The 14381-nt window shown below is 39.3% G+C and overlaps 1 protein-coding gene across 3 annotated transcripts in view; it reads left to right on the top strand.

Annotated features, from left to right (window-relative positions):
• Window positions 1-14381, top strand: part of Slc25a21 (solute carrier family 25 member 21) — a 532806-nt gene that overhangs the window by 121648 nt on the left and 396777 nt on the right. The gene's annotated exons all lie outside the window — the stretch shown is intronic.

Genomic DNA, 14381 nt, shown 5'->3' with positions numbered 1-14381 from the left:
TGTAACCCCAACAGTGTGTATATCCCTAGATTCAGTGTCTCTCAAACTCTGACTCATTTGAGGCTTCCCAAAGCTTTTGGAGTCTTGGCAGAGCGATGCCAGGGTGGTTATTTCACTGCTCCTGCGTGATAGATCTCTGTGATGACTGTGGTTGAACAGTTGCTTAGAGGCTTTTGTGCTGTCTTAGAGTAATCTCTGCAACAAGGCCAAATGTTATGGATATTACTGTCCTGTTCGCCCTTATTGAAGACAGACTCAGAGGATCTTTAGAGTAGAAACCAGAGGCTTCCCATGTGGCAGAAACAGACACTTGCAACTGCTTTCTTTTTTATTTATTATAATTTCCCACTTTGTATCTCAGCTGTAGCCCCTCCCTTGGTTCCTTCCAATTCTGCCCTCTCTTCTTCTCCTCCTCCCATGCCCCTCCAACCAAGGACCATTTATGGAGATAACCTAGAACCCTTGCCCAGATGGAGCTCATGGTAGCTCAGTATCCAAGAGTGTACCCCAGTAAGAGGAACAGGGACTGTATCTAACACGAACTCAGTGGCTTGCTCTTTGATCACCTCCCCTTAAGGGGGGGAGCAGCCTTACCAGGCCACAGAGGAAGACAATGCAGCCAGTCCTGATGAGACCTGAAAGGTCAGGGTCAGAGGGAAGGGGAGGAGGACCTCCCCTGCTACTTTCAACAGCCCACTGCACTTTAATTATTTCCTTTCTTCTACTGGGGACCTGTAATCCCCTTTGCTGTACAGTCTGATGATAGCCATAACTAATCAAAAAAAAGTAAGAGCAGAACAGTCACAGATGTATATGAGCTTTTAGAAATCAATGCAATACCGATATTGTGAAACCTTAAACAGAGAATGTTCTTAAACAGAATGTTGTTGACTTTACAAGCTGTCGTCTAGCTGGCACCTGGTGTTCCTCACTAAGTACAGGAATCAGCCAGAAGTTCAAGTACTAAAAGTCACTGTAAAAATTGATATGTAATGTATCTGAGTCCTCTTTTATTCTAAAGAAAGTACATATCAAGGAATAGCACATTTAGTTTTAAATGCCACTTTTGAGCTATTTAACTTTTTCTCTGCCTAAATACCTGCATCTCATAGGGCAATCATGTTCTTCTTTGGGGTGGAATAATATAGAGTTCATATAGCTATAGTTCATGATTTTGTGAGCAAACTCTGAAATCTGGTTGTTCTTATCAAACAGGTAAGTAAGAGTATATATGGTCTAGCTTACCCCTGCCTCCATAGCACTAACTCTGATGTAATGTGGAAGCAAACATGGAAGGGTGGAAGGGTAGCCTCGCAGCGGGGTGTGAGTGCTCTAGCTCTGCATTTCCTCAGGTGTTCAACTGATTTGCCAATGAAAACCATAGTGTACTTTCCTAATAAAGTCTCCGTGACCATAAAAATCAGTTTATCTCCATCCTGAGAATAGGACCTGGCAGAGAGGATCTCTTAGTAGACAATAATTGTTGTCTGTAAGTATTGGAACTAAAAACGTGGCTGGGTCCAGGGACGCACACCTGAAGTCCTAGCTTCTCAAAAGACAGGAGGGTGGTTTGAACCCAAGGCTCTGTGGCCAACCTGTATAATATAGTGATATCCAGTCTCAAATAACTAAAAATACATTAAGTATTAGCTTTAGCGTATTTCTAAGTGCCAGTGGACACATAATTGCTGTAAAGCTCTGGGCACTGTAATCTTTAAAAGTGTTCTGTTGTCCACAGGGGGAAGGTTTTTTCTCGGATACGCTAGAGAAATGGTGAATCTTCAAAAATCCCAGTGTGAGTTGACTGCAGAATTGGAGAACCCAGGCTTCCTAATTCCCAGTCAGGCGCTGGACAGTGGTCAGGATGGATGTTGGAGAACAATGGTTCTCCTGTTCACAGGCTGACCTTCCAGGTCCAACGGAGACTCCAAAACAAACAAACATGAGGTCTTGTTTTCGTTACCCTGGGGTGGAAACTGCTTGAGACTTTGGGGAATTCAGCTCATTACTTCTAGTCTCTGACGGTCTCAGGCTTTCTTTCAGCTGAGTTCCTGTCATGACTTTGTGATTCTCCATGAAACATACTTCTTCCTCACTCTCTAGCACTGAGGTTTTAGGTTTTAGTATTTTCCTGGTAGTTTCCAACCAACCATAAATGTCTTCACACACTGTCCTAAACAATGAAAAATCATGGACTTTTAAGAAGTTATAGAAAAGTTATAGGATCCACCCGTTCTGTCATAATGACTCCCAGAAGTCTTTCCTTTATTCTGTAGCCACTTAACCCTGCCCCCAATACTGCAACACATACTTTTTATATTCTCCAGCAAGTTTTGGAGGAGACATAAGCTTGTTAACCTGTTCTTCTCAAAATAGTTACTGACTCAGAAAAATGCCGGTAAACGTTAAAATCATCTGGCTTCATATTTGAAAGACGTCTTTGGGGACTTCCTAGAAAAGATTTACAACCAAATGCTCTAAGGGACCAGACAGTTTAGATGCTGTGTGTTATGGGGCAAAGGGAGCATGGAATACGATGGTCTCCCTTTTTTGTGTGTCTCATCGGCTGAAAACTGAAAAGAATATCTTAGACATGTTGGTCACCTCAATAGTAAAAACCCAACCAGGCTTTTTACTTAGAATAAGGTTTGAAAAAAGCCAATCATGAGAATCTTTGTTTTGCCCAGGAGGAAATGAATGGTGATTGAATACCTTAGCATTTAGAGTTTGGGGGTTTTCCCTAATCTAAAAACCAAAAATTTTGGACATTACTTCTTAAGGCAGAGCTGCATAAAGAACATTTTTCATTCTGCAGCCTCAAATTTTGTCTCCCCAACCCCGAAGACTGAAGTCTTTCTCAGTTTTCAGTGACTCGTGACATTTCCTTTCCCTAGGAAAACCCAATGCTATACATCAAAATTCAAGTGTCAACTGAAAATAATTAAAAGTAACAATTAATTAAAAAGTAATCATTTTACCTACAGCCAGACATCCTACTAATTTTGGGGGATATCCTGGCAGCAGTGAAATTTCTATTTGTAGATAAGTGTACTTTTTGTTCAAAACAATATTCTGTTATTGGTTTTAGCAGAAGAAATATGATGTTTGTACTTAAATAAGAGATATGTATTTTTGTTTTCTTGTTCTTCTCCTTCCTCCCTTTCTTGACTGTTACTATGTAAACAAAGTTTGTCTGCAAGTTACTATGTAGCCCAGGCTTCCCTACTGAATTTTCAGTCCCCATCTCCATTGTCTTAAGTGCTAAAATTATATGCATAACAGTTTTTCTTTTTATATAGCAGAAAACTAAAGGCTAATTTAAAAGGGAAAGATCAACACAATAAGGATTAAATGATAGTCTCACATAACAAAATGGGAAAATTTCCTTCAATCATTGCTTGATGTTTCTTTGTGTACTTTGTCACGTTGCTTTATTTGCTTACATGCCCACTGTGTGCTAGACTTTAATTTTGGTGCTGTAGATATAATGGAATATCAAACACCACCTTCTGCCCTTAGGATGCTTGTAGTGCAGAAGAGGAGAGCGCTCCCAAATGAGGGCTATGCTAGAGAAGAGTACAGAGAAGAGCTGACGGGGCGTTCAATGTCAGGAAGGTGAGAACAGTGGTGCATGTGCACACCAGTTGAGAAGGTGAAGACAGGAAAACTTAAGCTGTAACTGTAATGACATGTGTGGCGTGACTGGGCTGCCCCACTGTCCAAGCCAGTGAGAGCTAGCTCCTAGCTTTTCCTGAAATAATGAACCAGAAGTACAGTGTTTGATTGACAGGGTGATGCTATCAGTTCTGCAATCATCAAATTTGAACTGTTGTGGTTGAATAAATGGAGATGTCTCACAGAGAGTTTAATATACTGTGGGAAAGATCTGACTTGGTGTTTCAGATGGTAGGCTCTGGCATATTAGGAGAAAATACAAATTGAGACATCTTGATTTTTATAATGACCATGAAACACTTCTGTAAGTATTTTAAGTTCACAGATGGGCTGGTAATATGCCTCTGTGTGAAAGACTGACTGCTGTGCAAACATGAGTTCTAATTCCCAACACCCACATGGTCGTCTGTGCTTGGAACCTATGTGCTGCGGTGCAGACATAGGAGGACCCTTAGAACTCTCTGGCTAGCGAGCCTAGCCTAAAAGAAGAGCCTGAGGTTCAGTGGGAGGCCCTGACTCAGGGAATAACACGAAGAGTGGTAGAGCAGACACCCAGTGTCTTCCTCTGGCCTCCACACATGTGCACGGCTGTACACACATACATGTGTGTGTGTGTGCTCACACACAGAAGAAAGAAAGCTTACTGAAGATATTAATACTCTTATTAGGCTTGTAGGATGAAAATGATTTCCTTTTATAATCATCTTCTTTTTCTTTTCTTTTTTCTTAAATTTTTTATAATTTATTCACTTTACATCACAATTATAGCTCCCTTCCTCATCTCCATCCAGTCCCTCTCTCCCTCCATCTTCCCCTATCCCTCTTCCCTAATCCACAGAAAGGGGGAGACCTCCTCCCCTAATGCCTGACCCTAGCCCATGAAGTCTAACCAGGACTGTCTGTCTCCTCTTTCTCTATGACCTGGCAAGGCTGCTCCACCAAGGGGAAGTGATCTTTAACCATTTTCTTTAAAATGATTTTGAATATTAAAATTTCTTAAGAGATATGTAATCAATATTTGATAAAGTGTTACTATTTTTTTAAAAGAAACTCTAGAAAATATGAGTCTGAGAAATTTCTTTGCAAATTGTTAGAAGTAGTTTGATAAATTAAGTTTATTGTTTTTATTTCATTTGCAAAGTTCTCCACTTATAAGAAATGGAGAGTGTTTTGGAAACAACAATATGATATCAAATATAAAACCTTTCCTACTCCACATAACTTAATAATTTTGCTGTTTTTGGAAATCAAAATAGACAGTTTCCTATGTCCTCAATTCAGCTTCCAGTTAGCTATGTGGCAGCAGAAGCAAAAAATTTCCACGTTTTGCACTCTGTTTGCTCGCCAGCTTTAAAAACATATCAACAAGCTGGGAGGATCAAATTCACAGTCTGTTTTTCTATGGCAAGCAGAGTTTTCCCCTGGATGCATTGTGGGGGAGATTTCAGAGGACAAAAGTTACAGGGAAGCTTTTCCTTAACAGAAATTGCTTCAGTCTTAGCTTCTTAACTTGATTTGGTAAAGGAAAAAAAAAAAAAAAAAAAAAAGAAAGAAAGATTCACAACATTTTCTTGACCTCCTCACAGTTGTTTGCTTCATATTAATCAAGTTTGGAGGTAGAACAATAAGTAGAATCTTTAGGTTTAATGTAGCTCAGCGAGGCTTTTTTAGCTTTGTAGAGCATGCTGTTAAGAGAAATGGGACTACTAATCACTCAAACAAAAAAACTGTATTCACTTTGTCACCTGCTAAATTTTCAATGATGCGTAAAAATAGGGAAATGAGTGCTTCTTGTTCTGGCTGGCTGTTTATTTACTGTGTATTTAACCTCACTACTGGACTTTCACGAATTCTGCCTACATAGCATTACTAGGTTTGAAGTGGGAATCACTTCCCTCTTTTACATATTTCTTTCAGAAAATGGATGTTCCTACCTGTTAATTTTTATAGGTCAAATCTACATATTGTTAATAAATCTAAACCATGACCATTCCCACATCAATTATTCTGATAGTTTAATAGTCCATGAAGATCAATTTCACAGACTTTAATTATAGGTCCAGAGTCACCGTAGCCTCAATTTTGGAAGAATGAATGGGTTTTGAGACCCCTCCCTGTTGGAAGCATGGACTGAAAGTTAAAGGCAACCCTCTGCCAACTGAGCTAATCTGCCCACAAAGACAGCAGCTTTGACAGCTCCATTTGAAGACACTTTCTCTCATCAATCATCTTCCTCTTGCAAGTGTATGAATACAAAGAAAAGTCTGTCTTTATTTCCAAATGCCTATATAGTATAAACCCATGTGTAGCCATCCCATTTCTGTATTTCTCTTCACACTTTATCTTTGAATTCAAATATTCAAATGAACATCCTGTCTTCTGTAACTTTATTTTCATTCTTAAATCTGCTTTCTATTTACCTAGTTATTGAACATCAAATATAGGAATCTTCTTTTTTGATTAATTGTTTCATTTATTGCTTTTTTATTATTTCTGAGATTATAATATAGCTATAACATTTCTCCCTTTTATAGCAATGAATTCTTTTTTCTTAACCAAATCATGTTAAGAAGCTAAGTTTGATATTATTTCTCTTAGGGAAAGTTAAAGATTTTTCCTAAGGAAATGTTTCCCTATAACTTTTGTCCTCTCTAATCTCTGCCATAAAGCATCCAGGGGTAACCTTTACTTGCCATAGAAAAACAGGCTGTGAATTTGATCCTCCCATCACAGACATGCATTCATATTGGCAAAGCACTCCTATACATAAATAAATCTAAAAATAAATTAAGATATAATGTAAGCCTCTTACTCAGGGTAGAAGGTCCTTCATATTGAGTTAATCTCCCACATACCATGACATTCATTTTAAACCAATAATAGTTCTTTGACCTCACCTTTTAATTTCCCCTTGTGTTTCAAACCCACCTCAAGCGTAAGTTTCTCTAAGTATACTTCTGAAGCCTTAAACATGATATGGCTTTGATATAGATTTAATTTCCTGTAATCCCTTACATCACAGATTAAACTTTATCATTGCATCAGTCAATTTTCTTGTTATCATGATCAAATACTTGACAAGAAGCTTCTGAAGTTAGAGGGTTTTGTTTGGCTTACAAGTTGAGGAGGTCCCACAGTGAGAATATGGTGGAGAATGGTTGGCAGCGGGGATTCAAGGCAACTAGTCACATTGTGTCTGCACTTGGGAAGCAGAAAGTGTGGCCAGGTCATAAAACCTCAAGGCCCTCCCACAGTGCCCCACTTCCTCTTGAAGGTTCCACAACCTTCCAAAACAGAGTCACCAGCTGGTGAAAAAATGCCCAAACATTTGAGCCTATTAGGTGTACGCCAGATACATCCCACAATCATAGTCATCATTAAGCATGCCTTTCTAGTAGATACCAGACAAACTCCACAGGGGTCAACTTTTAGTGACTGTGTGTTCCAGCATCTGGCACAGCAACTACCACATGGAACAGGTCAGTGAAGGCCTCTCAGATAGACACATCCTTCCAAAAGAAGACTAGTGAGTAATAATAGCTAACCTAGTGGTAGAATATGCAACAAGGATGGATCTCACAAGAAAAATAAGTTAAAATAAAAAGTATATACCATGGATTCTTGTGTAAAATTCAAGAAAATAAAAATTAATTCACTAGGACTTAAATCTGATCAAAGGGAAGGATAGCAAAAGAGAATGAGAACACTGGAGGGAGGTGAATTTATTCATTAGAATACTGAGTAGACTAGCAGATTAATGAATATACAATAATAGTATATAACGTGTTTAAATATATCCTGTTAATTACATGTCAGTTATTCTTCAGTTAAAGATAATATTTAAATGACAAAGGAGTGGCTCTGCCAGTAGATGCCCTTAAAACTTTTTGAGATGTTATCTCAATGACACAGGTAAAGAGAAAAGAATCTGCCCAGAGTTTGGCTATGCATCTCAACATATGTTTTGATACCCTGCTGGGAGGAGTCTTTCAGAGGCCTTCTGGGGTAGGCTCCTATCCTGTTTCCTTTTTTCTCTTCCTTCTGATATTTATCACGTTTGCCTTTCTGAATGAAGGTTGAGCATCTTACCCAGGGTCCTCCTTCTTGATTTGCTTCCTTAGGTGTACAGATTTTAGTATGATTATCCTATATTACATGTCTAATATCCACTTATAAGTGAATATATACCATGTATGTCTTTCTGCTTCTGGGATACCTCACTCAGGATGATCTTTTCTAGATCCTACCTTTTGCCTACAAATTTCATGATTTCCTTGTTTTAATTGCTGAGTAGTATTCCATTTGTATAATTGTACCACAATTTCTGTATCCATTCCTCCGTTGAGGGACATCTGGGTTGTTTCCAGCTCCTGGTTATTACAAATAAAGCTGCTACAAACATGGCTGAGGAAATGTCCTTGTTGTATGCTTTGAGTATGTTTTGGATATATGCCTAGGAGGAATCTAATGAAAGAAGTGGGAGATAGAAAGACCTGGAGGGAACAGAAGCTCCGCAAGAAGAGCAACAATACCAAAAAAATCTGGGCACAGGGGTCTTTTCTGAGACTCATACTCTAAACAAGGATCATGCATGGAGATAACTTAGAACCCCTGCACAGAAGTAACCCAAGGCAGCTCAGTGTCCAAGTGGGTTCCCCAATAATAGGACTGGGGACCATCTCTGACCTGAACTCATGGGCTGGCTCTTTGATCACCTCCACCTGAAGGGGGGGAAGCAGCCTTTCCAGTCCACAGAGAAAGTCAAAGAAGCCAGTCCTAATGAAACCTGATACATTATGGTCAGATGGAAGGGGAGGAGGACCTCCCCTATCATTGGACTCAGGGAGGGGTATAGAAGAAAAAGAAGGAGAGAGGGTAGGTTTGGGAGGGGATGGGGTAGGGGGCTACAGCTGGGATACAAAGTAAATAAACTATAACTAATAAAAAATGAATAAATAAATAAATTGTAAACATGAAAAAACAGAAAAAGAGAAAAGAATTTGTTAGTATACGTATTTTTTTCCTGTTGTCTGGACACTGGCTCCCTACTTATGATTTGGATTGATGATCCCAACCACAACCTACTTTATTATTTTTGATCCTTACTTGAATTCTATATTATAACTATTCCCCATACCTGAAGGTAGTGTCAAAGTCAATGTTTGGGGCATGGGAAGTAACTAAAACTGTGGCTCATGACATCATGAATAACATTGTAGAAGAAACCAAAAAAGGCTGGCTGTGTAAGGACAAATCCCTTGCTCATGGTGAGAAGAATGGGACAAGTACATGGCAATACTCTCATGAATATAGCATGCTTGCTGTGTGAAGGAAGATCAGTCTCTTACTTAGAAAATCACCTCCCAAAACAACTCAAAGGATTTCACTTTACGGTCTGTAATACTAAAATTAAATTCAGCATGCTTTTAGAGCCATGGAGAACACTCTGTTCTCCCCTTACACATAATATTCTTATTTCATGACTATTCCCTACACTCCCTTACCATGAGATAGAGACACTGATTCATAGCAGAAAGTTAGGATTAAAATGAAGAACTTCCCTATGTGTAAATATAGATGTACACATGGGTACATGTGAACATCTGGGTATGTGTGCAGGCTAGAGGTCCGTCTCAGCCATCACTCCTCAAACTGCCTTTCACGTTAGTTTTTGGGGCAGGATCTCTCACTAGGACCTGGGACTAAGCAGGGAGATGAGTGAACGTCAGAGATCTGCCTGGGCCCACCTCCCCAGCGCTGGGATGACAAGCATGCGCCACCACAGCTGACTTCTCATGTGGGTTCTGGGGACTGAACTCCACTCTCACAGTAGCCTGGTAAATCAGTGACTGAGCCATTTCCTAAGCGGCTAAAATTCAAAACGCTTAAAAGAGTGAACATATTTGAGGTAATTAATTTCAACAAAAGTGTAAATGATGTCATGTTTTAACATTTATTGGGGGAGTTAGAAATTACTAAAGCCCATATCTGACTTTGGCAAATGAGAGAGGATTCTCATAAATGCAGTGGAGAAGAAGACATGAAAAGACAAATTTTCAGATAATATCTTGCCTGCTCTATTTTTTTTTTTAATTTTTGTACTGGCAAAATGGGAGGTGAGAATACACTATATCACTTCAGGAACTCTGAGCTAAAGGATGTGACTAATATGCCTGGCTGAGAATATAAAACAGTGCATGATCATTTATACATGTTTAGCTGACAAATGGAACTAACAGAACACAACAGGTGGAAAGCAATTTTCGTACTGCCCCAGGCAGCCTTATTGATAATTCGCCATGTAACATAGCGAACACTGGACTGAGAGTCAGGTAATGCCAAACTAACAAGGAACTTTAAATAAGAACAAAAAGTTGTCCAAGTGAAAGGAGAAAACAACCAAAGTCCATTATTCAAAAAAAAATATCTGCAGAATACAGAAATATATTTCTGAGCCATCTTTTCCATCCACGTGCAAATGAGACTTTTGAAGTGTTTGAGCTAAGCAGAGCTATAGGGGTTACTTTGGAAGATGACTCTGGCAGTATTTTGAAGAAAGACAAACATGCTTTGACACTGATAATATGTGAAAGTTTCTGGGCCGGGGGCACATAGAAGTACAAGCAAGAGATTTAAAATGTTCCTGAAATGTGAAATGTACCAAGAATCAGATACTTGTGAAATGTAAGTAAAAAGGTTCCTGGGAAGGAAAGATCCGAATATCTGCAAGACAACCAAAATCATTGCTAAAGAAAAAGTTGTCATGCAGCAAGACCACAATAAAAGAATAAATGTGACTAACATGAAAAAAAGAAGCAGGGCAGGTTGGTCAAAGAAGGGAGGAAAGAGAGAAGGACGTTCGGTGGGTGAGCGGCCAGATAATGGCTCCTCCCATGCTGAACACTTTGTGGTTTGAAATTCACAGCCAAGCCACCCGCTTTTTAAAACAACCAGTCATTAGTAGCAAAAGTTAGATCAAGGTGATGGTTCCATGGAACTCAGAATTGCAAGCTGAAAGGGATCCTCTGAAAAAAATTCTAGATTGCTACAATGCAAGAATAACAAATATCAGAGACTCCACCAAAAGAGAAAATTTGAAAAAGAGAGTGAGCCAGACTAAAGAGCTATATGAAGCCAGTGCGAAGCTCATGCCTGTAGCCCTGTAGTCAGCAGGCTGGAAACAGGAGGGTTGCCTTGAGTTTAAAACCAGCCTGGGCCAAAAGTGAGACGCCCATTGCCTCTAAAAAAAATAAAAAATAAAATCTAGATATGAAATAAGTAAATATATATGAAAGAAAAAAAAGGCAAAAAGCCTATTTCATCTCTTAGGGAAAATATGTGAAAATTTAAAATGTATTTTGTTTCAACAAGAACCCTGAAGCAGTTCCTTAACTCTACCACAGCCACCTCTAACTCTCTGCCGTGGACATCTCCTCTGCTTGACACTTTTCTAACCTTCCGACTTGTCATACTGTGCATCCCAGGGCACATTGTGAAATGATTTGATGCTCATTTATGGAGAGAGAAAACCTTTCCTAAATCTTCTTTCCAGGCCACCTGTTAAGCCAGTGACAGGGCAAGCTAAGTAAACAGGAAAAGCAGTGTCCCCTGGTTCATAGACCGGAACACAAGGACTGATTCTCTGCAAGGCAGGTCAGTGAGGACCCACATCTGAACATCTGCTTTCCTCTCTTCTCCCTGGACATGTAAACTCTGGACGTTATTCTCCACTCAGGTGGAAAGGCTCCCTTTATTAATCATGGAATGGAAGATCATTTAGCATATGGGTGAGCTACGCCATATTCCCCCCAAGTGTAGGAATGGTTTAGGTGAGTAAAGCAGCTACTTGTATTGATCCTAGGGCATGATCAAAAGAATGAATCATATAGGCCTTAGCATTTTATAACATTTCAAGCTCAGAAAATACTCCATCTTGTTGGTAGATTGTGGATTTGTGTGATAAAGATGTTGACAGAGCAGGTGAAACTTAAGATTTACTACAGCAAACAGAAAGGAAGGTAGAAATCTACATATTCTGACAAGAACTAGCTTGGGCCTCTGGATCTCACTTTGTATTCTTGATCTCTGCAGTTAAGTTTTGATTGTACTACAGTCTGGGTAGGAGAATCCAACTTGCTAGCAGTATAAAAAGAAAAAAGACCTCTGGCATTTCCTGTCGCTTGGAAGCTGCTTGGCCTTCTGCATTTCTGTATTTAGTGTTATCATTGGCCAAGCACCTTTTCTGGGTAGAAAAATACTGGTGCAAATTTTACTGGTGAGGTGGGAATAGAAGTCATAAAAATTCTCAATTTCCCTTTTAAAAACTTAACTCATTTGTCCAAGAGGAATGAATACAGAAGGACAAGAGATTTTAAACTTCCCGTACATCTGGGTACAGCAGTGTATTTTGACTCCAAGCACAATAAAACAACCTTACTTGCTGGTGGTATATGACATAATGACCCAAATATGTTTTTAAAAAATCATTTATTGCTGTACATAAACAGCAAAGTTAGCGCAAGGGATGATAAAATAACACGGGTAATTCTTCCTTGAGCTGGGAACCATCGGCGGCCCATTAGGATTCCAGATGGAGCTGTGTGCGCTTTCCCCCATTTGTTTTCCAATGTCTAGTGCTTAGGCCCTTGGTACCTTGACGGTGGTTGTCAAGCATGTTGGCTTTTCAGCTTGAGGTCTTCCTTGGAGAAACACACCGATCTGGCCCTGGGCTATAAAGCACACTATTGTCTTGGGCCCAGTTTGTTGAGAATATGAGACCCGGGGCAGCCTCCTGCCAGAGGTCAAATACCAGTTTGACCCAAGTTCCTCAAATCAACACTAGACCTCCCCAAATAAGAGACACTTCAACTCTTCTTGCAAAAAAAGTGGTTTTATATTTTTATAGCTGTAATATTGGGATTACTATTTACTGGAGCACAGATGAACACAAGTACACTTATTATTGTCACATACACACACACACACACACACACACACACACACACACACACACACAATGTGTGTTACAATGCCAGAGTCATAATAAAGAAAAAAAAAAAACTTCTGCAATGTAAAGAAGCAAATTCCTAGTTCAAAAGATGTCCCAAGGATCAATAGTGGAGGGCAGCTGTAAAACTGTTGTACAGATAGAATCATTTTATTTTAGGCAGAGAGAGCAAGCAGCTAAAAATAGGACCATAGCTAATTTAGCCAGCGTTCCTACTGCCAAAAGTGCATGTCTGAAATCAGGTGGGTGTTTCTTTATGAGCCACTCAGCCAAATATAAAATTTATAGCCCAGTCTTGTACAGATTCTTGCAAAGACTGAGAGCATCAGTTTATTACACGGCTACTATTAAGGATGCTTAAATTTCCCCATCTTTGCACTCCTCACCCCAGGGGTCTAGCCTTAGCTAGTTATGATTGGGTCTGGCCCAAATGCTCCTACTAAGCAGGGACATTAAGTATTCAGTGATACAGTGAGGCCTGTTCTGTTTAGCTGAATGTTCTTCCTCTTAGGGAGCTCACCTCACTCCTCCTGTGTCCAACACCAGCAACCCCCATTTGCTTGTTACCACTCTTCACCTGTGCCCCGGCTCACCAAATCAAGGGAAATAATGCTTAAAGCAAACAAAATAAATAGCAGATGGCTGAATGTACTCTGGGATGAATAAATTATGAGTGTGAAGGAGAAAAGTGAGCCGGTGGATGCACACGGGTGTGTTTGTCGATGACACACAGGATGCACAGCACACTGACCTCAACATGTACCAGGCCCACCACCATTAATCACTCTGCATAATGGAAGCCAGAAATTTAAAGGGCCCAGGGGATCTGTGGCCCCTTGAAATGGGAGAGGGAGCCGAGAAAGTGTACAAGACACAAAAGAAAATACAAAATGCAAAAGTGGCTTCAGACAAGACAGCAATGGCTTCCTCATACTGTAGAAATTAAAATAATGTTGGACAGATTTTATTTTGTAGAATCAGGTAGGCAGATTATAGTTATCAGAAGAACATTACCCTGTAGAGTAGTTTCATTCTTCTAATAAATACTGAATTATCCTTCTAGGATATCAGCATGCCATTTGTGGGATTTTTTTCCTAAGTTGTTTAATTGGATACAAGTGCTCAGTGTCTTAGAAATTAAGTGGTTTATCAAATCTATAACAAAAAAAATACATCAAGTTTCTTTTCTACATTTGGTATTAAAAATAATTGTAAGTAATTTGTAAAATCTGAAAAATTAGTGTTCTTTCAGGTCTCATCCATTCATGGCGCCTTTGCACTTGAACTGCACTCTTACATCTATATTTCTGGACTAAAGGGTTTAGGGTTTCATTATATCTACCAGCTTACTCTGAACAGTTATAGCAAACTATTATTATAACGAATTTACTGTAGCCCCACTGACTACTTTTCATTTTCGATGTGTACAATGTGTTGTATGACAGGCTGAGAACGGCCTGTGGCCACGACTGAATATTTATTCTTTTTCCTTTCTTATTTTCATTTATTTAGAAGATACTCTACAAAGATTATAACTTTTAGGTTAAAAGAACTCAAACATTCAAGAGATGAGTAGAGTTTTAAAAGTTTCATATATACTTAGAATGTACCAATCTTCATAAATGGAAAAAATCTGTCACAGCTTCATAGTGATTGAATTTAGAAGATGTTATGCTAAGTGAAATAAGACAGTGACAAA

The sequence above is a fragment of the Psammomys obesus genome, unplaced genomic scaffold, assembly GCF_907164565.1.
Source record: "Psammomys obesus unplaced genomic scaffold, mPsaObe1.curated_primary_1811, whole genome shotgun sequence".
Lineage (NCBI taxonomy): Eukaryota > Metazoa > Chordata > Mammalia > Rodentia > Muridae > Psammomys > Psammomys obesus.
The sequence above is the reverse complement of the archived record's forward strand: the minus strand, read 5'-3'. Positions and strand labels throughout refer to the sequence as shown.